The sequence below is a fragment of the Rousettus aegyptiacus genome, unplaced genomic scaffold (genome assembly GCF_014176215.1).
Source record: "Rousettus aegyptiacus isolate mRouAeg1 unplaced genomic scaffold, mRouAeg1.p scaffold_m13_p_16, whole genome shotgun sequence".
In the NCBI taxonomy this organism is placed as follows: domain Eukaryota; kingdom Metazoa; phylum Chordata; class Mammalia; order Chiroptera; family Pteropodidae; genus Rousettus; species Rousettus aegyptiacus.
Window position 1 is genome coordinate 22,874,036 of NW_023416291.1, and position 22,740 is coordinate 22,896,775.

The 22,740-nt window shown below is 43.7% G+C and overlaps 1 protein-coding gene across 1 annotated transcript in view; it reads left to right on the forward strand.

Annotated features, from left to right (window-relative positions):
• Positions 1-15,289: 15,289 nt before the first annotated feature.
• The window catches only part of GATA4 (GATA binding protein 4), a 73,497-nt gene continuing 66,046 nt past the window's right edge, over positions 15,290-22,740 (forward strand). The window contains exon 1 of the mRNA XM_016160915.2: positions 15,290-15,383. The gene's annotated coding sequence lies outside the window, so the exon portion shown is untranslated. The remainder of the gene's footprint in view (positions 15,384-22,740) is intronic.

Sequence of the window (22,740 nt, forward strand, 5' to 3'; positions counted from 1 at the left end):
CGAATGCCAGCGTGCCTGCGCTAGGTACCCACCAACAAACTCGTGCTGGCCTCTCTCCCTCCCTGTGAAACACACCTCCAATCCAACCAGGCCAGGGGAACAGTCCTTGTCTGCATTTCCGCACACGTCCAGCCCTAAATGTCTGCGTGACTTTTCGCCCTCTTGCTTTGGGGGGTGCTGCCCCATCAGACCTGCACAGGCCCCTTGATCTCACCAGGATTAAATATATCCCTAAACACACTGGGGTAGTTCCCTCAGGAAAAACGCCTGGATTCAGGACCTGGCTCCTGGATCAGATTTGGGGGATCTTGGTGACAGCTGCCAGGGAGCTGGGCCTCGCTGGCCTTATCCTAGTCTTCTGCCACATGCTGCCTTTGCTCAACCACAAGACCCTCCCGTTACTTCTCCCAAAATAAGGATGACTCCCAAGTCCCTCCCTGCCCCGCTTCCCCCTGGCTACTCCAACGTCCCGCCGACGGTGTGCGCCTGCACTGCCCTGCCCTCTGCCCCCTCACTGCTCTGGGACAAGACCCTCGTTCAGCCACTCCTTGGGGGTCAAGGGCGCCTGTCCCTCCCAACCACCTACTGGCTGCCGCCGCCCAGGGCGGCTCCGCCCTGCCCTCCTGGGAGCTCGCAGCCGCAGCTGTGGGATTGCATCATGCACACCTTTAGACTGCCTGCGCCACATGGGCAAGGACTCTGCTGTTTGTCTTGGCTACACCTTCATTGATTCCCTGCTGTCCTCGTTTACGGCCCCATAAAACTACAGGATTGGAAAGAAAGAAATAAGCAATTGGCCGTTGGCGCTCCCTTTCAGGGCAGAGGTTGGGAGGGGTCCTACTTTCCAAGTTCAGAAGTGAGTATATCACCTTTCACCTAAATAAGGAGCAAAACCAACAGGCCTTCAGAGCTTGACAGGCTCCCCTGCAGGACTCCTCTGCGGCCCCGCCTCATCCTATCTGCCACCCCACCGCCCACCTTCTAACCCCCAGCTGCTTTGTCACTTGTAACCGTCCAGAGATGCCCACAGTCCCCACCATGACCCTTCACCTTCACCCTTGTTTGCCTTCCCAGAATCTCAGACTTGGGAAGTCCTTCCTTCACCAAAACCCACTTCTATATATATACCTAAATGCTTAAGAAATCCCCTCCATGGGCCTCCCTCACTTTATTTGTAAGAGAAAGAGAATAAAACTAAGGACCTTTCCCATAAGCCTCCTCCTTACTTCCTCCCAAACACCAAGTGATGCCATGGACCACCCACTCCTCCCAGTTCCCAGGGAGCCTTTCCAGCCTGCACACCTGCCATTGGTTATCCTCATCTACTCTCCGAAAGATCCAGGGCACAAAACTCTCATCGCCTCTCTCTGTGGTGGAAGCTTCACTTCCAGAGCAAGCTCCCTACCTCCACATTTTAGAAAGCTTTTCATTGTCCTCTCAGGTTCAATTTTTGTTAATGAGAGAGAGCCTCACTTTCATACACAATCAGTGTCCCCGCTGGAGGCATCTTTACTCCTCCCTCCTTCACCACCCCATATCCAGCCTATTTTCATGACCTAAAACGTTTTGCTGGACCGAGTCCCTTGCAGAGCACTTCCTCGACATTCCACAGCTGCCTCTGTCGCTGGGGCCGTGGTCTCCTCCTGTCTGTGCTGTGACACTGACTTCCTGGCGGCTGTCCCCGCAGCTTTGCCCGTCCCTGCTCACTGAGGCCAGAAAAATCTCCACAAGGCAACACTCGAGTCCTCCACAGCCTCCTTCCTTGAAAACCCTGAGCGATTCCGTATCTCCCGTAGAATAAAGTGCCCGAAGCCCTGAGAACTCTGACCCCAGCGTCCCCTTCCAGGATCACCTCCCGCAACCTCAGTATGAGTACCTTACTCTACAGCCAAACAGCAGCTACTCATCCTTTGTAGAATGTACACAGTCTCTTTCATTCTCTCAGGGGAATTAAGTGAGGGAGAATTTAGTTTTTTAAAGAAGGAAGCCATGATGCTGTCTAATGGTGGTGGGAATAATCCAGAAGAGAAAGAACAGATGAGTCTCAGGAGAGAGGAGAGGATTGCTGGAGCCACGTCCTGAGCATCGAGAAGGGATGGGGTCCAGGCCACGAGGACGGGAGGGAGTGGCCTTATATAAGAGCGAAGACAGTGCAGCTGTGCATGGCAGGATGGGAGCAGACAGGCCCGGAGAGAGGTGGGTGGGCGGAGGTGGGGGGTGGGAGCAAATGGACAGCTTCTGTTTTCTCAGTGAGATAAGAAGCTGGGAAAGAGGAGGAGAAAGAGGTGTTGGAGGTCTGCGGAAAGAGGAGGGATGAAACACAGGGTGATATCGACGATGAAAACATATACCTACGTCGTCTGTGTATCTAACTCTGTCTACACAACAGCACGCATCCCCCCCGCCCCCCGCCCCCCACCAAGTCCGGAGAGGAACACACCAGAACGTAATGCGAAGCTATAGCTGAAAAACGGTTCTTAAGGGCGGCTCCTGTTTTCTTCCGTGTATGTGCTTACATTTCCCCAAATTTGTTCAATGATGTGAATTAATTTCGAAGTTAAAATAGAATTTTTCATAATAAAAATCAAATGAATTACAGGCTGGTATCTGAAGTAGAATTAAATGGTCAGTTTAGAGGTGAGGTTTGGAGAGTCTCAAATCAGAGTCCACCTTGAAGTGAAAAAAGCAGATTCTGACCCAAACATGAAGATAAGGATTTGCCTCTTCTGTAGGACTAGATAGCTCAACTTCTTTCTCTCTCTTGCACATACACATGTTTGTGCGCACGTGCGCGCACACACACACACGTCAGTAGATGTGGGTGCTCTGCCGCTCACACGGCCTGGGCCCCAGGCTCCTGGAAGCCCTGTGGAAGCTCTCCAAGGACAGCCCACGTCTCACAGTCTGTCCAGCTGACGCCATAAGGACCCTGAAGTTGTCCACAGTGTGGTCTCTGCACGTGTGTCTCTCAGGAGGGCAGGCGGTCACACAATCTAGGAAATTGTGACACTGGGAAGAAACGAGGCTGGGCTGGCTGAGCAGAGAGGAGATAAGCACCAAGAATGAATTTCAAGTTTTGCCCATGGTTGCTGAGAGAGAACAGTCCTGAGACCTGAAGGTCATTACCAGCTAGTCCCTCCATGTACACTGCAGGGCAGTAAATGTCACAGAGATACATGACAGATGGCCTCTCTTTCTAAGCTGGACTGAGGTTCTGAGCCCTGGTGGCCTTACGGTCCAAAAAGAATGGATTAAATTAAGAAAGGATGACGCTAAAATCTTAGGCAACAAAATAAAATTTGATAAATTGGACTACATCAAACTTAAAAACTTCTGTGCGTACAAGGGCACAGTCAGCAGCGTGAAAAGGCATCGTACAGAGTGGGAGAAAATATTTGCGAATCCTGTATCTGATAAAAGGTCAATTTCCAGAATATATCAAGAATTTGTACAACTTCACAGGAAAACAACAACAACAACAAAAGAAATACTCACATTCAAAAGAGGGCAATGGACATTTCTCCAAGGGCCAACAGACACACAAGAAGATGCTCAACATCACTACTTATTAGGGAAATGCAGTCAGAACTAAAAAAGGGAAAGAAATTTAGGCGACATTGCTGGAGAGGTGTGGACAGGCCCATGCAATTCTGAAGCGGTGTATCCAGGGAGAGTGAGGTGTTTGCTTCACTGAGGTGTTTGAAGCACAAGATTAGACACTCCTCTTAGCAGGGAAGTTGGAGATGATGCGCAGACGCTCACAGGATACCCAACTGGGTGACTTAGATGCCACCTCCAGGGTTGTCACTCTGACCAGTGTGTTACTGGTGCACTTAGGAGCAAAAGGAAAGGTAAATTGGTGTTAGGTGCATGAAAAAGGCTCAGAGAACATCGGTGTTCGCCGAACTCCCTGCTCACCCCGTGTGAGTTCCGGGGCACTGCTCTGCTAGCACGGGCAAAGCAGGTGCCTGTTGCTGGCCCCCCGCACCTGTGGGCACCAGGCAGCACAAAGCACACTCTCAAAAGACCGACTCTAGAGCCCCAAGAGGAAGAAGGCCTGGTTCAAGGCCTTTCAGCAGGCCCAGGTGTCCGGCTCCACGGCACCGCGTCCACTCCCCACTCCCAGCTGTCCTCTGCCTGACACAAACAATCCCGAGAGGCCGCCATCTTTTTCAAGAAGCCGTACCAAAATCTCGGCAACATCTCACGTCTAATTTAAGCCACTCTCGCTCTCTTTCGACCCCTTCACCTCTCTGTGTCAGTTCCCCTCCTTATTTCATTCTTTTTTCCCCCCCAAAACTCACACTTCCCTCTGCCGATGTTTCCCCTCTCTCTGGGTTGTTACAGGCTGGTCTCTTTTCTGGACGAGTTTGCTGCTCATTGTGCCCAAACAGCCGCCTCCCTGGAGTCTGCGTTCTTTCCCACCATGGCCCTTGAACCTCACAAAGCAAGTGGACCAGATCTCATCTCATCAAGTGAGATGGTACCTGTTCTTTTCCCATGGGGTAGTCTAAACACACATTTGAAGAAGAGCCGTTTATTGCCAAGGCATTTGGAGATAAGGGAAGATCATCCATCTGCCCAAACGTCTGGGGCTGGGCCTGAGCTGCGGTGTCGTCAGAGTGATTTTAGCACAGACCCCGTTAGACATTAGGCTCTTACAAACTCTAGATAAGGCCCTCGTTTTTATAAAGCTTGGGGAGTAGAAAGGAGACGGGGAGTTGCACCATAGTTGCCACTGTAGATAAGGAGAATATACATTTTGTTTAACCAAAACTTTCCTCGGGGCTAGAAACTCCAGTGAAGTAGCATCCGTCAAACCCTTTTCTGATTTACACGAATACCTGATCCCTCGATAAGGAAAAGTGTAAGTCAACACTGCTCTGTTGTAATTGGGTGTTACCTGCCCAGATACTGGACTTTTTATCTGCAGATTCTTTTGCAGGCTCCCTCCAGTTTATCTGCATTGTACGTGTGACCAAATTGTTGTGTTGTGTGTGTGTGTGTGTGTGTGTGTGTGTTCCAAGAGTCCATTCACGACTACGTCCCAAATGCCTCAGAGAAATAGCGACTTGGAATCCAAAGGAGAAAAAAGGGAGGTGGCAGGAAAATGATGGATCTATTGAATAATCATTCCAAAGCCGCCTCCTATTGTCTGCTCTTGGGAGATCTCGTCTGCTATCCATCAGCCGAAACACAGAGCAGCCAAAACCCAGGGCTGCCTGATAAGACACCAATGCTGCGGAAAATCACCCCACACCTCTGGACTCAGTTTCTCCATCTATGAAAGGGAAAAGTATATCCACCACCATGTATCTATTATGAAGACAAATGAGTTACATTATGCCAAGTGATCTTAAAACAGGAAGGCTGGTGGATTAAATAAAGGTTTACAAAGAATTATGTCCACTTGATCATTATTTATGATGTGCTTCATGAAGTAATAGATGATACCTAGGAGGGACCCCAGAGAGAGCTTAATTCCAGTGCTTCATATTCCAGATGAAAAAAAGAGAAGAGAATCCCACCCCTACCTTCCCCAGCTGGCCAGCTCAGCACCCAGGGAAGACAAGTTCATGCTGCATGTCACTGGTGACTCCAAGGCCACCCTTCTTGCCCTGAGAAGTAATACTTAGCATTTTTAGCAATGCAGAGAAACAGCCGTGATAAAATGTTAAGGGACAAAGCAGAATACAAAATAGTATGCATCCTATGACTGCAATTATGCCCCACATGTGAATGAGAAAAGCAACATTTCAAAATCAATGAAAATAGTTGTGTTTGGGAATGGTCTCCAATATTACTGCTTTGTTACTGGTCTAATGAAAGATTATCACATTCTTTATAAAGTTTTTTGGGGGCTTTTTTGGGGGGTTTTTTTGTTTTGTTTTGTTTTTTTGCAAGTGATGCAGATGTGTATAAGGTATAAAAAGTAAAAGTGCCTTCCCCACTGTCACTGCCCCATCTCCAAATCCCATTTTCCCAGGATATCTCGCTTTAACTTTACAGTGTCATTCCAAACCTTTCTTAAACACAAACCTAAATCTAAATGTTTTATCTATGTCTCGTTTTGTTCATTGAAAAGGAGGCGGGGTGGTGACTCTCAGGTATCATTTATTCAGCAATCAAGAACAAATCGTTCTGTCACAACAAGCTGTTGAATCAGGAGGACGGGAGGGCGCATGCTCCACCAAGAGACCAGGAAAATGTGACTTGTGGAGGTTGGTGAGAACAGAGTTCATTTACCTTCCTAGGGGAAGACTTTACTCCCAGGAAAACACCGACCCAGCCTGCCTCCTCATGGCCCAGCTCCTTCCCCTTCAGCTCAAAAGCACCAAGTGCATTGGCCTGTGGACTCAACCACCACCGGCTTAGTCAGAGGCCAGCTTGATGGCGGGAGGCCTTGAGACATGAGTGAGTCAGTGGACATAAGTGACTTGAGAAACAACTCATAAAACAAGAATTATGGGGATAATAGGTGGAGCAGCCAGGTATTATGTCCAACATATTATGTATAAATAATATTCCTGAAAATTTCACTGTCTTTCATGACTCAATTCAAACACCATCTTTGCAAAATATCCATTTGTTCTCAACTCTAGATTCTCATAATGTCTTAATCCAAACTTTGGACAGGGTGCTTTCATGATACGGTGCCTCAAACACCTCTCCAAGCATAAGGAACCACTCCCCCCTCATTCCCACACCATTCCCACCAACACATGCTCCCATCCATCAACCCCACAACACTCGTAGAAGGTTCTCGATAGTTAGAGTTGCCAGATTTAGCAAATAAAACCACAGGATACACAGTTAAAGTTGAATTTTAGCTAAACAATAAATTGCACTTGAGTCTAATGTTTTCCCTTACAATACTTGAGATATACTTAGACTAAAATATAATTTATTGTTTATCTGGAATTTGAGTTTAACTTGGTATCCTGATTTTTATTTGGCAACAGCTGTACTCTCCACGGACCGGATTATTTGGTAATTTTATATGATGATTTTATTTGTTTAAAAAGCATAGTCTAAAGAATGGGCAGCTCCAACACAAAAATGGAAGCTTCTTTCGGAATATTTGCTACAATGACAAACGATCTTTTTTAAAACTTCTAAAATTTGTCAAAATGTAATGTAATAATTTTTCATTAGACCAATAACAAAAGCTCAAAATAATTTCTTTGCACAGTTAGTCAGAAAGATGCAGTGGTACCTCATTTAGTCCTTGAAATAAATTACAAAGATATCTTAACAGATTTCTCTATTTAAATATCTCAACCAAGTGTCACATAACTGTGGATAGTACTAAGCATTGTCATCTCAACTAACGTTTACATAGTTTGTAGTTTATAAAAAGCTTTCTAATTGTGTTGTGCAATTGAATACAATCCTCACGAAAATCTTGTAAGGTAAGCATTTAGTATCATCGCCATTTGTAAGTGGGAAAACTTTGTTATTTTATTTTCATTTTAGTCACAGGGACACTTTGCCTAATGGGAGAGGTTCAGAAGACTTAGGTATCTTGTTCAACACAGCAGTTAAGTGAGAAAACCAGGTCTTAAAACCAGGGTCTTCTAAATCTAAACCCTGCTTTTTCATTTATACGGATTCCCGATTTAAAAATAAAGGGTAGGTTAGTGATATATAATCTTTGCAGAAAAACTGAAAAGTGTAGATTAGGAAAAAGAAAAACAATGTAAATCACCAGATGTGTCATCGCCCAAAACAACCACTATTAAAATGTTAGAATTAACTGTATCTCTTTTCAGACATTTCCCAAAACAGAGAACATAGGTAGGTGTATATAACTAGTCTTTCTGCATACTTCATGAATACATAGTCACCGCACTTTAAGTTAATGAGATTTTCAAAATATATATCTGATCATGTAATTCTCTGGATTAAAACTCTTCAAAGACTTTCCATTTTTCTAGAGATAAAACTCAAAATTTTTACCATGACTTACATGGCCACGGACTGGCCCAAGACTATCTTTCTAGGCTCATCTTGATCAAATCCTCTCTCATTTTGCTTTCTAGCCATATTGATTACCTTTCATCTTTGTTAATCCAGTTAGCAAAAATAGTATCTCATTTGTTTTAATTTGCATTTGTAAAAATTATTAGTGAAGTTAAACTTTTTTACATGTTAATTAGCATTTTTTAAATTTCTTTTTGTGGGTGAAACAGCTATTCATATCATTCATCTAATTTTCTTTGGCTTGTCATGTTCTTATTGATTTGTAAGAACTTTTTATATATTTAGATATTTACCCTTGTCTGACAAGTAAGTTACAAATAACTTCCTCCAGTGTCTCGGAATAATTTTCTGCTATATAAAGTTTGATATTTTTATCTAGTTAAGTCTATAAAAATTTTTTATAGTTTCTACCTTCGATGTCATGCATAGAGTAGTCTTTCTTAACCTAAAATTATGTAAATTTCAGTATATTTTTCCTACAACTTTTATGGTTAATTTTTAAAATTATATATTTGCTCTAACTAAAATTTATTTATATATACAGTATGAGATAACATTTGCCTTTATGCGTTATTTACAAATGAGTAGCCAGTTGTCCAAACACCATTTATTAAATAATCTGTTCTTTCTGAAATGCCACATTTATAATGTAATAAACTTCGATATATATTTCTGGACTACCTATTCCTGTTCTATTATCCATCTACATATTATTAAGTCAATGACACATTGCCTTGATTATAGCTTTATAATACATTTTAATATTTGTTGGTCAAGTCCCCTACTATTATTACTCTTCTTTCATGGCTATTTTTGTCATTTAACATTTCAAATAAATTTTAAAATAAATTTCCGAAGTCGTAAAAAATATCAATGTATCTTTTGATATTGAGTTTCCCATCTTAGAGAACAGTATGTTTCTCCACTATTCCATCTTTATTTTCTCCTTCAATAGAGTTTATAATTTTTATGAGCACCGCCCCCACACGCGCACTTTGCATTGTCAATGAAGACCATGTGGGAAACCCAGACTCACAACAACCCCACCCAGTAATAGTGAGGCAACCACACTCTCCACTGGGATGGTGTCATAGGAAGCCTAACGGACCCAGGACGTTCACCATCACACATGGATAACGAGGCCACCTTCTTCTTATGATGTGAACAGAGACCACAAGGAGAGCAATAACAAGACACTGCTGATGATCCCAGGCAGGGCGGCATCAGCAGAGACATCATGGGGAGCCTGAACTGCCAGTAGTGTCAGAGATCTGCTGTAATTCAGTGTCGTAAAGTAATATGCAAAATGTCCGGGTTTCAGTGGAAAATCACTCATTATACCGGGAACCAATGAAATCAAACAAGAAATTAATAACAAAATAAAATAACTGGAAAATCTTTATTCTCTCAGAAACTAAACAATACACTTCTAAACAATCCATGGCTCAAAGAAAGTTGCAAGGAAAATCACAAAATACATCGAATGGAATGAAAATAAAAATACAACATAAAAATTCGGGGGACATAGCTAAAACATTGCTGAGAAGAAAATTTATAATATTAAATGTTTATTTTAGAAAAGAGAAACAATCTCTAATTAATATTAGAAAAGAGAAATCATCTTAAATTAATAATTTAACATCCCACCTCAAGAAGCTAAGAGCAAAATAAGTTCAAAACATGTAGAAGGAAGGAAATAATAAAGGTAAGAGCAAATATGAATGAAATTGAAAACGGAAAAAAAAATCATAGAAAAAATCAATAAAACGAAAAAACTGATTCTTTAAAAAGATCAATAAAATTGACAAAACTCCAAAAGAAACTGAAAATTTTTAAAAGAGAAGATAACAGTTATCAAGATCAGGAATGAAACTATGGATGTCATTTCAGACCCTGCAGACATCAAAGGATAATAAGGGAATACTATGATCAATTCTACACACATAAGTTTGACAAGTTAGATAAAATAGACCAACTCCTCAAAAAATACAAACTATCACAACTTATTTAATATGAAATAAACTATTCAAATAATTCTATAACTCTTAAGAAAATTGAATTTGTAGTTTAAATTCTCAAAAAAGAAATATCCAGGCCCAGATAATTTTATTGGAAAATTGTACCGAATGTTATGAATGTGAAGAAATAACAGTTCTACACAATCTTTTCCAGATAATAGAAATAAAAGAAACATTTTTCAATGCATTTAATGAGGCTAGTATTGCTCCAATACCAAAACAATACTAAGAAATACATAAACATTACAGACTAATATTGCTCATTTATAGAGATGAAAAATCCTTAACATAATATTAGCAAAAAGAATACAGCAATATATAAAAAAAGGAATTATATACCATGACTAATGAGATTTATTCCAAGGATCCAAAGCTGGTTCAATACTGGAAAATCAATGTAATTTACCATATTAATAGGTTAAAGAAAAAGTCGTTTGATCATATCAATTGGTATGCAAAAAAGCTTTTGACAAAATTCAATAATGAAAACTCTCTGAAAAACAGAAATAGAGGAGAATTCCCTCAATTTGATAAAGAAATTTACAAAAGACCTGCAGCTAACATTGCATTTAATGATAAGCTTTCTTCCTAAGATTGAGAATAAGGCAAGGATTTCCACTCTTAGCACTTCTGTTCAACGTGGTACTAGATAGAAGTTCTAGCCAGAATAGCAAGGCAAATAAAGAAAATAAATCAGAGAGGAAAAAATAAAAGTATGCCCTATTTGCAGATGACATGATCATCTACACACACACACACACACACACACACACACACCCTAAAGAATTAAAAAACAAAACAAACAAACAAACAAATGAACACACACAAAAAACTTCCGGAACTACTAAACGAGTTCAGGAAGGATGCAGGATACAAGGTGGACAATCAATTACATTCTACATACTAGCGATGAACATATGGTAACTAAAATAAAAATACGATACATTTAAGATTGCTCAAAAAAAATTAAATACTGAAGAGTTAAGTCTAACAGAACATATGTAGGACTGCATACTAAAAATTACAAAACGCTAGTGAGAGAAATCAAAGATTTAAATAGATAGACATACTACATTTATGGATTGGAAGACTCAATATAGTAAAGATATCGATTCTCCCAAAATTTATATATAAGCTTAATGCAATTCCTGTGAAAATCTTAATAAGACTTTTTGTAGCTACAGACTAGATTATTTTAAAATTTATTTAGAAAAGCAGAATTAGAATAGCTAAAATGATTTTGAAAAAGCAGAATAAAGTGGAAGAATTCACTCTACCTGATTTCAAGACTTATTACACAACTATAGTAGTCAAGACTGTGTAGTATTGGTAGAGAAATAGACACAAAGATCAATGGAACAGAGTGGAGAACCCAGAATTAGACCCACACAAGTACAGCCAGCTGATTTTTGACAAAGGTGCAAAAACAATTCAATGGAGGAAGATTAAATCTTTTTAGTCAATGATGCTGGAGCAACTGGATATCCATAGATAAAACAAATAAATAAACCTGGAACTAAACTCACACCTTATACAAAACTTACTCAAAATGAGTCATAGATTTAAATGTAAAATATATAGGTATAAAACTTTTAGAATAAAAAGTAAAAGAAAAATCTTCAGAACCTAGGGTGTGGTGAAGATTTCTTAAGATATGATACCAAAAGTAAGGTCCGTAAAAGAAAAAATCAATACATTGGACTTATGAAGTCCAATTAAAAACTTCTCTCTGTGAAAGACCTTCTGATAAAGATGAGAGTCAGGGAGAAAATATTTGAAAACTGACAAAGGATTCATATCTAGAATATATAAAGAACTCTCAAAGCTCAGCAGTCAAAAACACAAACAACCCAAGGAGGTAATGGGCAAAAGACCTGAAGGGATATTTCACTGAAGAAGGTATACGAATGACAAATAAGCATGTGAAAAGATTTTCAATGTTATTAGCCACCAGGAAGGTGAAAAATTAAGACCATGATAAATATCACAACACACCTATCGGAACAGCTAAATTAAAAAACCGTGACAATAACAAATGCAGTCGAGGATGCAGAAAAGTCTGGATCTCTCATATATTGCTGGTGGAATATAGAGTAGTGCCGAGACTCTGGAAGATAGTTCGGCAGTTTCCTAGAAAATTAAACATACACTTACCATATAGCCCAGCAATCATACTCCTGGGCATCTGTCCCAAAGAAATGAAAACTTATGTCCACACAAAAACATGGGCACAACTACTTTTCGTAGCTACATTTGTAATGGCCAAAAACTAGAAACAACCAAAATGCCCCTCAACAGGTTAATGGTTAAATCCATGGTGGGGCATCTATACCCTGGGATTCTACTCAGCAATTACGAGAAATGAGCTAATGATATATGCAACGACTTGGGTGGATCTCAAGGACATTATGCTGATTTTAAACAGCCAGTCTCACAAGGTCACATACTACATGGTTCTATTTATATAACATTCTCAAAATAACTAAACTACAGAGATGGAGAAAATTGGTGGCTGTCAAGGATTAGGGATGTTGGGAGCGGGGAGGGGTGTCATTATTATAAAGGAGTAATACAAGGAGGGTCTTTGTGGTGATGGAATAGTTTTATATTTTGTTTTCAGTGATTGTTACGTGACTCTACACGCAGTAAAATGACAGAACTATACACACATGGTACCATGTCAATTTCCTGGTTTTGACATTGTACTACAATTATGTAAGATGTAATTAGTTGTGCATACATATTTGTGTCTATATGTATTTGTTTATATTTTAGTGGTGAATTAGCAGTCAAATGACTTTTCTGTGAGTAAAGACTGCAAAGGGAATAGCATTTGAGCTATAATGAGTCTTTCCCTCACATTTTAATAGCATATATCTCTTTTAACGAAAAGTGGATGATGGTCAGGGATGAGAACAATGATCATATCATCCTCCTTTTAAAACATGTAACGTCAAAGAAAGACCTGATTATTTGAATTTGATATAAATTATTTGTGAAACTATAAGAAAAAAAGGAAATTCCTTTATCTGATTCAGGGAGGCATAGGTAGCCAGAGTAGAGTCAAGCCTTCTCTCCTGCCCACAGCTAATAATAATATTAATAGTAGTATATATGTATTATATATAATATGTATTTATATGTAATATATTATATTATATATATACACCAGGGATCACACTAAGTGATTCCCATATAATCATTATGATTATTCACAATAACCAAAATGTCTATGCATGGATGAATGGATAAACAAAATGTGAATATTACATAGAATGAAATATTATTCAGCCTTAAAGAGAAAGCAAATTCTAACATGTGTTATAACGTGGATGGACCTTGAGGACATTATGCTAACTAAAATAAGCCAATCTCAAAAGGACAAATACTGTCGGCATCTACTTATAGTGGTCAAATTCACAGAGACGGAAAATAGAATGCTGTTTGACAGGGGCTAAGGGGAGGAGGGCATGATGAGTTAGTACTTAATGGAGACAGAGTTTCAGTTTGGGAACATGAAGAAGTTCTGGAGAAGGATGGTGGTGATGATTGCAGAACAGTGCGAATGTACTTAGTGCCACCGCACTGCACAATTTAAAATGGTTAAGATGGTAAATTTTATGTTACATATATTTTACCATCATAATTTTTTAAAACTCCATAAAAAGAAGAGACATGGGAACAAGGCTATCCTCCCGTGAAAATAACAGACCCCCCTGGAGAAAGGAGTCGTGGCCCATGCTTCTGCTTTTATATCTTGCACTGTTCAGCTCACTCTTGAGGAATTTTAATGATCTGACACTACAGGGAGTTTTACTCTAAAATTTTCCTGTGGCATAGTTTCTACAAGTTATTTGGCAGGGAAAGAGTGTAAAGACAGATAACAATAATAGACACCTTATTCATCACTCACAAAATATTCATAACTAAGAATTCTTGGAAGGGAAAAATATCATTTTCCCTTATGTTTTCCCTTTTTTCCCAGGCCTTCATCTCTCAAGCTCCTTTCCACCATACATTTGCTCTTTGATTTCTGGCAATTCATTTGCCTTTTCTGTTTCAGATTTCTGGTCAACATTTAGAAATAAGTAATAGCTTACCTTCTCTTCTTACCTTGAAGAGATTGTTGTAAAGATTCCAGTACACTAGGAAGTGGGAAATATGTTAAAATATAAAGGCATTGTGTTCATCTCATTATTATTAAGAATTGCCTTTTGGAAACACTGACCCCATGGGCGAGACTTACCCTAAATAATGCCAGGGATGACAGGAGGGGATTCCTCAGCAGGCCCATCAAGAGAGGTCTGGTTCGCCTGGTTCTTGAATCACACTCTAGCTGCCACTCCATTTCTTTCTGTATGCCTGGCACGGCCCTGCAATCCTAGCTCATCGTGGGGGGCGGGGAGGAGCAGGAATGTGTGGTGGCCAGTAGGGCTGTACATTCATGCACTGTAGAGCTGTGAGCTCCGCATCACCAGGAGAATTGAAATAGAGTATAGGTAAGCAATCACCTCACAGTGGATTCCTGCTTTGAGCAGGAGATTGGAATTCCGAGGTCTCTTCTAATTCCAAGAACCCAATGATTCCTTTACTACTAGACTAAGAATGCACTGATGTGGAATCCGGTACGGGAGTCCTGCCTTCCTTGCCTGTGTCCTCCACAGGCATATTCCTAGCCTCTCTGAGCTCAGTTGTTTCAATGATTGCTTATTATTACATAATCTGCCTACCTGTTCCTGTTGTGAGAAGCCCAGGAAATACCACAAGCAAGTGCTTTGAAGAGTTATTTTTTTATTGCCATACTAGGAAGACTAGGACAGCTATTATTATTATCTCTACCTTCAGAGGACAATTACATGACCTCAGCAAATACCACAAAGCAGCCCTCCCCACTCATCAGAAAGGCAGGACCGGTGTCTGAGAGAGACTTAGGGTGGAGAAGCTACACTCTGTGAAGTCAGCATTTCTCCCCACATATGCTGATTCTGTAGATTTGTTTCCTGTCAATCTTGGGCCCTTCTGAGTGACCATACAGAAGCATCCCCAGAACCTTGTAAACACTGACTTATTAAAAAATATATCTAGCCAGGGCTTCATTCCCTAGCAGGGTTTCCTTCCACTTGTACATTCACATACCAAAAAAAAAAAAAAGTCTGAATTAATGAACCACTTCTCTTATCTATTTTTCCTGTTATCTAATTCTGAGGAAAGCTGGGCGCTCTGAGGGAGCTGGGAGACGCAGATCACACCGCCTCCCTCCCACCCCGCTGAGAACAGCCTGAATTCCCAGGACTGAGGGTCTGAGACTTTCCCTGAGAGTCGGCCTCGCAACCAGGCTGCCTGGTGCCAAGAGGAACGGCAGCAACGCTGCTCCCACTGTGGGTGAGTCCCCTCCAGGCCCTCCTGGCGACCCCTCTGTCAGGGCAGAGAGGGAGGTGCACCAGAGGAGCTGGGGGGCGGAAGGGCAGGCCGGCAAAAGCAGGGCTGGAGGAACAGAAGGTCGGTGGGGCCTGCGTTGGATACCAGACCGAGGGAGAGGTGAGGTGGCAGAGAGGGAAAAGACTAGCCAGTGTGTGATTGAGGACGTGCAAGGGTCTCTCAGACCTTTGGGGACAGAAAGAAAGGATGAGATTCTTTGCAGGCCAAGTCACGGAGGCGAGGCTTCCTTTCCCAGTTTCTCCGCTGGTTCGTTTTCTCTGTTTCTCTTTTTTACAATTGCTGGCATTTTAGTTTCTCTATTTCCCGGTTCTGCTTCCCACTCCAACAATCAGAAATCAATGGGGACGGTCAGTCTCTCAAGAAAATAATAATAATAATAATAATAAATACGCACCACCCAAATCAAAGGGTTTTGACCAAGTGCCCTGCACCCTCCTTTCTTTCTCCCTCGCTCCAACACCCCCAGATAGCATGGCTTTCTCCTAGAGTCCCTGCTGCTGATGCTCTGTCTTGAGAGCCACTTGGAAAGCTTAGAAGAACCCTTCCTGACCTATGTCAGACCTGCCTGGTGTGCTTTCAGGGCAGGAAGTCTCACTGGCAGTTCTCGCTGGCTTCCTTGGTGAGTTGGTGAATAGGCCTCAAGGCTTTCGGGATCTGATACTTTTCTTTGCCTAGTCACAGGCCAAGGGTCAGCCAGGCTTGGTATCGGGTTTAATTTTTCCATTTATTCTGCAGAGAGAACTACAGTGAGAAGAGGGGTTGGAGGTGGGTCCTGCCAAGTCAATATGCCTGTGATTTTCATCCCCAGACCACTGTGTGCTTTGAAGAGCTTGGTTGCAGATGCTTTTGCAAACAAGTCCAAAGTACCTCTGCTACCTATAAATCCAGAGTTTGAGCAAATTACCTCTGTATCTTATTTGTAGCTGAGAAAAGAGCTGAGTCCAAAAGTAAAGGAGAAGCAAAGGTAAAGACAGAAGGGAAGCTTTGGGGTAGAGAATGAGGAGACCCCAATTTCAGAGTAAAGCGTTGCCTAACTAAACCTCTTGGAGAGTTTGAAAGCTACCAGGTTGTCTGAGCTTCCCCCGCTTCCCCAAATGTTGAAAACAGACAATGGCATCTTTTAACTCTGTAGCCTTAGGAGGACTAAGCAAGGCCTCTCCTGGAATTGGGTAGGATTCACTGCATAGTCTCTTGGTGTCTGTGCACTTACTATAAATATTAGCTCTGCAAAGCAGAGAATGGAAAATTGTTCTCTCTGGTACATTTTCCTCCTGTGCCGCCCTGCCGGCTTCCAGCCGGGTGAATTCAAAAGCTGTCTCAAAACTTACACTCATCCGCTTTACTTATCTTTCCCCTGCCCAACTCTGGTTTCCTTCCCCCTCCTCATTTTACCCCAGTGCTGATATTCTCACTCCTCTGTGTGTTTTCCAAAATAAAGGGAAATTGAAAGGTTTTGCGCTGGGCGAAACCAGGGAAGTGTCTCTGATTTGTGGGAAAACGTCACTATGGAAGGCTGCTAGAAAGCCATGATTTATCATCACAAAATGGTTTGGATTTCTTTAGTAGTAGTAGTGTTTTGTTTCTGCTAGTCTTATTTGAATAAATTTGCCTAAAGTAAAAGGATATCTGAAAGTATCACTTTATTAACTTTTTTTTTTTTTACGGAATTCATTAGAGTTCATCTTTAGCCACGTAAACATTTCCTCTTTCTTCTAAAAACAGGTATTGCTGAAGGAGATTTTGTGTTCTCGCGTTCAATTGGGGTGGGGATATTTTAAAGACCGTTTTGTGTGGTTGGCATTGAGGACATGTTAATAAGTTGCTCCTTATCCCAGTTTTGTTCCTCAGATCAATAAAATATCCATTTCAGATGACTTTCTAACGCCTTGTTATATTTGCTAAGTGATTTATAGGACAGAAAATTATAGTTTTTGTGTATGAGTCCAGGGATGTTTTAGAGCTGGGAACAGTAGAAAGGAGGGGGGTTTAGGGCTGGGGCGGTGCAGACTTAAGAAATTCGAGCGATCGATCCCCAACTGTCTAAACACCAGCACGAAGCGGAGATTCGAGATCTATTACCCGAATAATTGGGGGGCGGGGTGGGAGGGACACTTTCACCTGCATTGTGTAGATAAACGGACGACACGGGAAAATATCCGAGTCCCTGAAGGCCCTGCCTCGGTTCTTTCCGTGATCACGCTAATTCAGGCGATTTTTCTGAAAGTTCTCAGAGATGAGTTGGGGATGGGGCAAGAAGGAGAGGTTTCCAGAAAAGCTTAAAAGGGTCTCCCGCCGCGCGCCACAGGAGGGAGGGGGCGGCGCGCCGCCCGACGCCCCCGCCGGCTCTGATAAAACCCCGCAGCCGTTCTAAGGTCAATAAACCCGGCGGCGTCAGGCTCCGGCGGCGGGTCGGAAAGGACAGGGGCGGGAAGGGAAGAGAGTGGTCTTAAGGCTGTCTGCGAAATGAAAAGGACCGAGGCCCACTGAGTTCCAAATTCGGGGCCGGAGCCCAGCGCCACAGTGCGGGGCGCGCAGCCCGCGAGAGGAAGCGGGACAGGCGGGCTGCGTGGCTCCCCGCGGCGGGCCCAGCGGAAGTAAAGGCGACCTTAAAGGTGTCCCTGGAGGCCTAGGTGGGCGCATAGTTGCAACTCTTGGAGAGTTCGGAGAAGGAAGTGAAAAGTAATATATTTTTTAAGGGACAGAGTCGGGGAAGGGAGACTCGCAAATGATCGGAACACTCAATAAAGCTTCAGGGGCCCCTCGAAGGGGCGGAGAAGTGTCCTCAAGTAAGAAAAATTAGGACGAGGATGACAGCATTAATTATTAATCCATTTTCATCCCTTTTGTACGTTGCTTAGTAATTTACAAGTTCATTTGACATCGGGGTATTGTTTCTCCTGCTCCTCGCACGAAGAGAAGAAAGGTTGCGAGAAGCGACTGCGCCCGAAGTTGCAGGGTCGGGGTTTTCCGCCCCGGAGCTCGAACCGGTTGCCTGGAGAACCTCTCCCCACGAGAAAGCGCAGTCAGAAGCGGGCAGTAGGGTTAACGTCCGCGATCTCTAGTCCCTCCAGCGGAGCGGTCAGTGTGAAGCCTGGTGGCCCGGGAGGGGACGAGGTGGTGGCGGTGGTGGAGCGGGCTCCTTCGGCAACTGGGGGCTCGGAGGATCCGGCCCACGCGCGCGACCGCGCGCGCCGAGCTAGCGGATCTTTGCAAATAAGCAACCAGACCCCGCCAGTTAGTTGCCGCTTTCCCGCGCTCAGCCCACGAAGCCGCGGGGCTCCCCCTCTCATCGCGTCTGTCCCTGGCGAGGCCGAAGCGGGGTTGGTCTGAACGCGTTTTAACCGTTATGGCGCCACGTGGGTCAGGTCGCCTCGGACGGCTTTCGCGCCCGCGGTCTCCAAGGGCGGTTTCAGGAACCCGGCGCGACCCAGCATCCTGAGCCTAGGGCTGATGGGCGAGGAAGCCCAGGCTGCAGGCTGTGGGGTCCGGGCCACGGTCAACCATGTGACCTCGGACCCGCGCCTGGCGCTGCTGAGCCGGCGGCCCGGGTCGCCCTCTGCACGAGGGAGCCCTTTGGGGAGCTGAGTCCGCGGGACGCTGGGAGCACCACGGCGCCGAGAAGACAGACGAGGGCTCGGCGCGCCCCTCTCCGCGCCTAGGGCGCCAGCGCGCCCCTGGACCTGTTCTCCCCAATGCCGCTGCCCCCGCGGCGTGGGCAACGAGGCGCCCAGCTAAGTCGCGGTGCCCTGGCATCTCTCCAGGAGCGCCCGCCCACGTGAGGTCCCTAAACAGGCCAGGAATTACAGGAGTTTCCTCAAAAACGGTTATCCTTACACGCACCCCACCTCCCAGCTGGGCTGCTCTGCATTTCAATATTCCGTTGCGCAGAGACGCCTACCCCCGCCCCCCAAGTGTCGAGGGTCCCAACGAACCCCAGACTCCAGTCCGAAAGGCACTGGATCAATCCTTCCTTGGGCCGGGTTTAGAGGATTATTGAGGAGTACGGATGGCACCCCGGGCTCGCAGGCTTAGCGGCCGTGGACACCGGGTTCAGGAATCTCCCTCAGACGGGTTCGAAGAACCTTAGTATTTCAGGCACGGGCCCCGGCTGGCGCCGGGCGGGACGTAGAGCTTCCACGCAGCTTCTGGAGCTGGGGCTCGTGGAGGAGCAACCGGATTCCCAGGCCTGGGCAAGCAGAGGTTCTGGGGAAGGGCGCTGTCTATTAAACTTCTCAGCCCGCTCCCCAAAGGTGACAATTTCCCAGCACGCCTCCTCCTGGTCTTGGAAAAACTCCTGGCAGCCTCTTCCAATACCACTTGTCGCTAAACCCGCAACCCGCGCAGATGCGCGCCCCAGAGCTGTCGTCCAGGCGCCGCGTGCGGCGTTGGTGCGCGTCGGCGTCCCGCGAGGGATGCGTGGCTGCTGGTTTTTCTTTAGATACTGAGATGTGTTGTTTCTCCCTCGTCCACTCTACCCGCCTTTCTTACGGATTTTCTTTATTCGATTAGTATTAACTTCCTTATTTTCTTTCTTTCTCCCTCTCCTCCCTGTTTCTCGTCCTCCACGCTCCAGTTTCGTCCCAGAGTTTCCTTTTCTTGCTTATTCAAAACCCCTCCCCATTACTTTGTTCTTTATATACATAATTTGTTCTTATTTCTACCTGCGAGCCTCTCTGTGTTACCCCAGCTGTCGGCCGGCCGCAGACCCAGCTAGTGTTAGCAATTGCGGGATGCTCCTAGACAAACGCTCCACCTTTAAAACTCCCTCTACGTCTGCCTTGGTCTTTTCTCATTCAAACCCCAAACCCTTATCGTTCATAATAAATTCGTTTGTATTGATTTGGGTGTACTGCTTGCACACAGAAGTTACTCTATAAAAGATGTCTTGTTGGGTGAATCGAAGGCCTTCCTGTTAGCCAACTATTTTAATTTCTGAATCTTCAACTACAATAGCTGTTTGGTTTACCCTCAAGGAATTTCTTAAATTTCTACTTCTAAGTAAGCAGCGCACTGCAAAATCGTTTTCCAACGGCTAGGCAAATGTCTAACAAGATTGATTTCACTCAAAAGCATGATGTATTTTTTTTTTAATATTGTGGAAACATTTCATATTGAGCCAGATCATTTGTTCTGCCACACTATTTATTATGGCTTTCCACTAACTCCAAAGATTTAACCGGAAATTGATATGGTATAAATAGATAACTTTTCCTTGTTCACCAGCTAAGCTTTTATTTGCTTTCTGTTATATCACAGTAGTTCTATCATAATAATAATAGAACAATTAGTTTCTCCTTGTAGATAAATAATGATTTGGGGCATTTATTTGTTTTATGTAGCATTTGTTAAAGCATACTTGAGCATTTTATTTCCTATTATAGCGCTGATAAATAGATCCTTTTTGCTTTCAGAAAATGACTAGAGACAAAATGTAACTCATAAGAAAATATATATATATAACTCATAAGAAAAATTATTACTATTTCTTTCTTTAAAAAAAACATGAAGAAAATGTTAAAGAAACTTTCCTTTGAGAAACAAGATCATTAACAGGCAAAAACTTGACCATGGGGAATTCAGAGGGTGGTCAGAAAGCTATGCTTCTGCAATGATCCGAGAGCAAAAATTAGGAACGTACTACCCTACTGGTCAGACGTAGTATCCCCCGTTTGTGCACAAGCATCCATCTGGTACTGAAGGCAGAGGGGGGTCCCAAAGTGTTCCTAGCTTTCGGAAGGTTGACAAACAGAATCGATGAGTTCTGTTGAGAACTACTCTGGATACTTGCTTCCTAAAATGCTATGGGGGTGAAAGAAAGACTTAGGGTTCAGGGAAAGTTCTGCGAAGAGAGGTTAGGCGGAAACGGCCTGGGGGGAGGCAGGATTTGTCAGCGGCTCTCTGTTCTCCTGCCCTCTGGACTCCCCAGGCTTCTCCAGGGCTCCCTTAGAAAGCTCTCAGCGTGGTGGCCGCTGGGGTTTGCTCCAGCCGCGATAACGGAGGGGCTCGCTATCTAATCTGGACAGCAGCATGAACAATCCATTAGACCTCGGCATTTATCCGGGGAGAGGGAGGAGGGAGGGACGGGGGCTGGCCTGCCCCACCCGGCTCCGGTGGCGCTGGTTTGCCCCATTGGTGGCAGGGGTGGGGGATTAATGAAACATTTAGTGTGGACTCAAAACTCACCACTAAGTAGAATAGTTACTGATTCTGATCAATTCTAACTCTACCCATTGTCGATGTAAGGATGAATTACAATCCCTTTAGGTTTGGGGAACTATATTTTCTTTTAAGAAGTTCAATAACCTTTACATTGTCGTATTCAAACTCCACTCCAACCAAAAGGCTCTATAAGATTTCAAATTTTACCAGTATTCCTTGGGACTTGGGAGACTTAAATCCATCCACTCATTCATTCATTCATTCATTCAGCAAACATTTACAAAGCTTTACTCTGCACCAGGCATTGTGCCTTGTACTGACAGGTTAAATTATTTGCCCAAGATGAGGACTAGGCTAGCGGCTGGGGCGGGACCCTAAATCAACTATTCCAGTACCATGACTGCTCACTCCTTTCCCCCAAGACATACAAATCAGAGACTTTGGGAGTTGGAAGGGCCGCAGAGGTTATCTGCTCCAGCCTTCCATTCAATGCAGGAATCCCCTCCCTAGAAGGCCAGCAGTAAGAGGGCCCAGCCTATACTCTCTACCTGGCCATGGGCTTCCCGCTTGAAAAAATGGCTGGCAGACTGGAAAGTCTTTCCCTGGGAGAAGACCGTCTCTGCCTACCCACTCCTAAGCTTGGGGTGCTAAGCTCCTCACACTGCTGTCACCCCCAGGGTGTCCCACTAACCTGGCTATACCACCTCTCCCTTAGCCTTTCGTTGGTGATGGGGATCTCCAGGTGCCGGTTACTAACCCTCATGAAACTTTAAGGCTCTGTGGGCCTTAATCAAGCTGGCCTCCTCCTCTGGCTATGGGGGATATTTGCTGCCAGAGAAAACACTATAGACAGAAGCCAAAGAATTGCCAGAGCCTGATTTTAGTCCCATGTACAAGCTAGATGAACTCCAGCAAGTGATTTCACTTCTATTTCTGGCATATTCTAGACATAATTTGTATGAATGTGCTTCTTGATAATTGAGGATGTCACTATTTCAAAGACAGACTTTCTCCTCAGGAATAACCTGAGATTATTCTCGTTTGCCACTTAAAAACAGAAAGGCTACAAAAGGCGACTTCTAAACGATAAACTCATCACAAAGAACACTCTGGACACTTTAGATTTGTTGAGATACTAAGT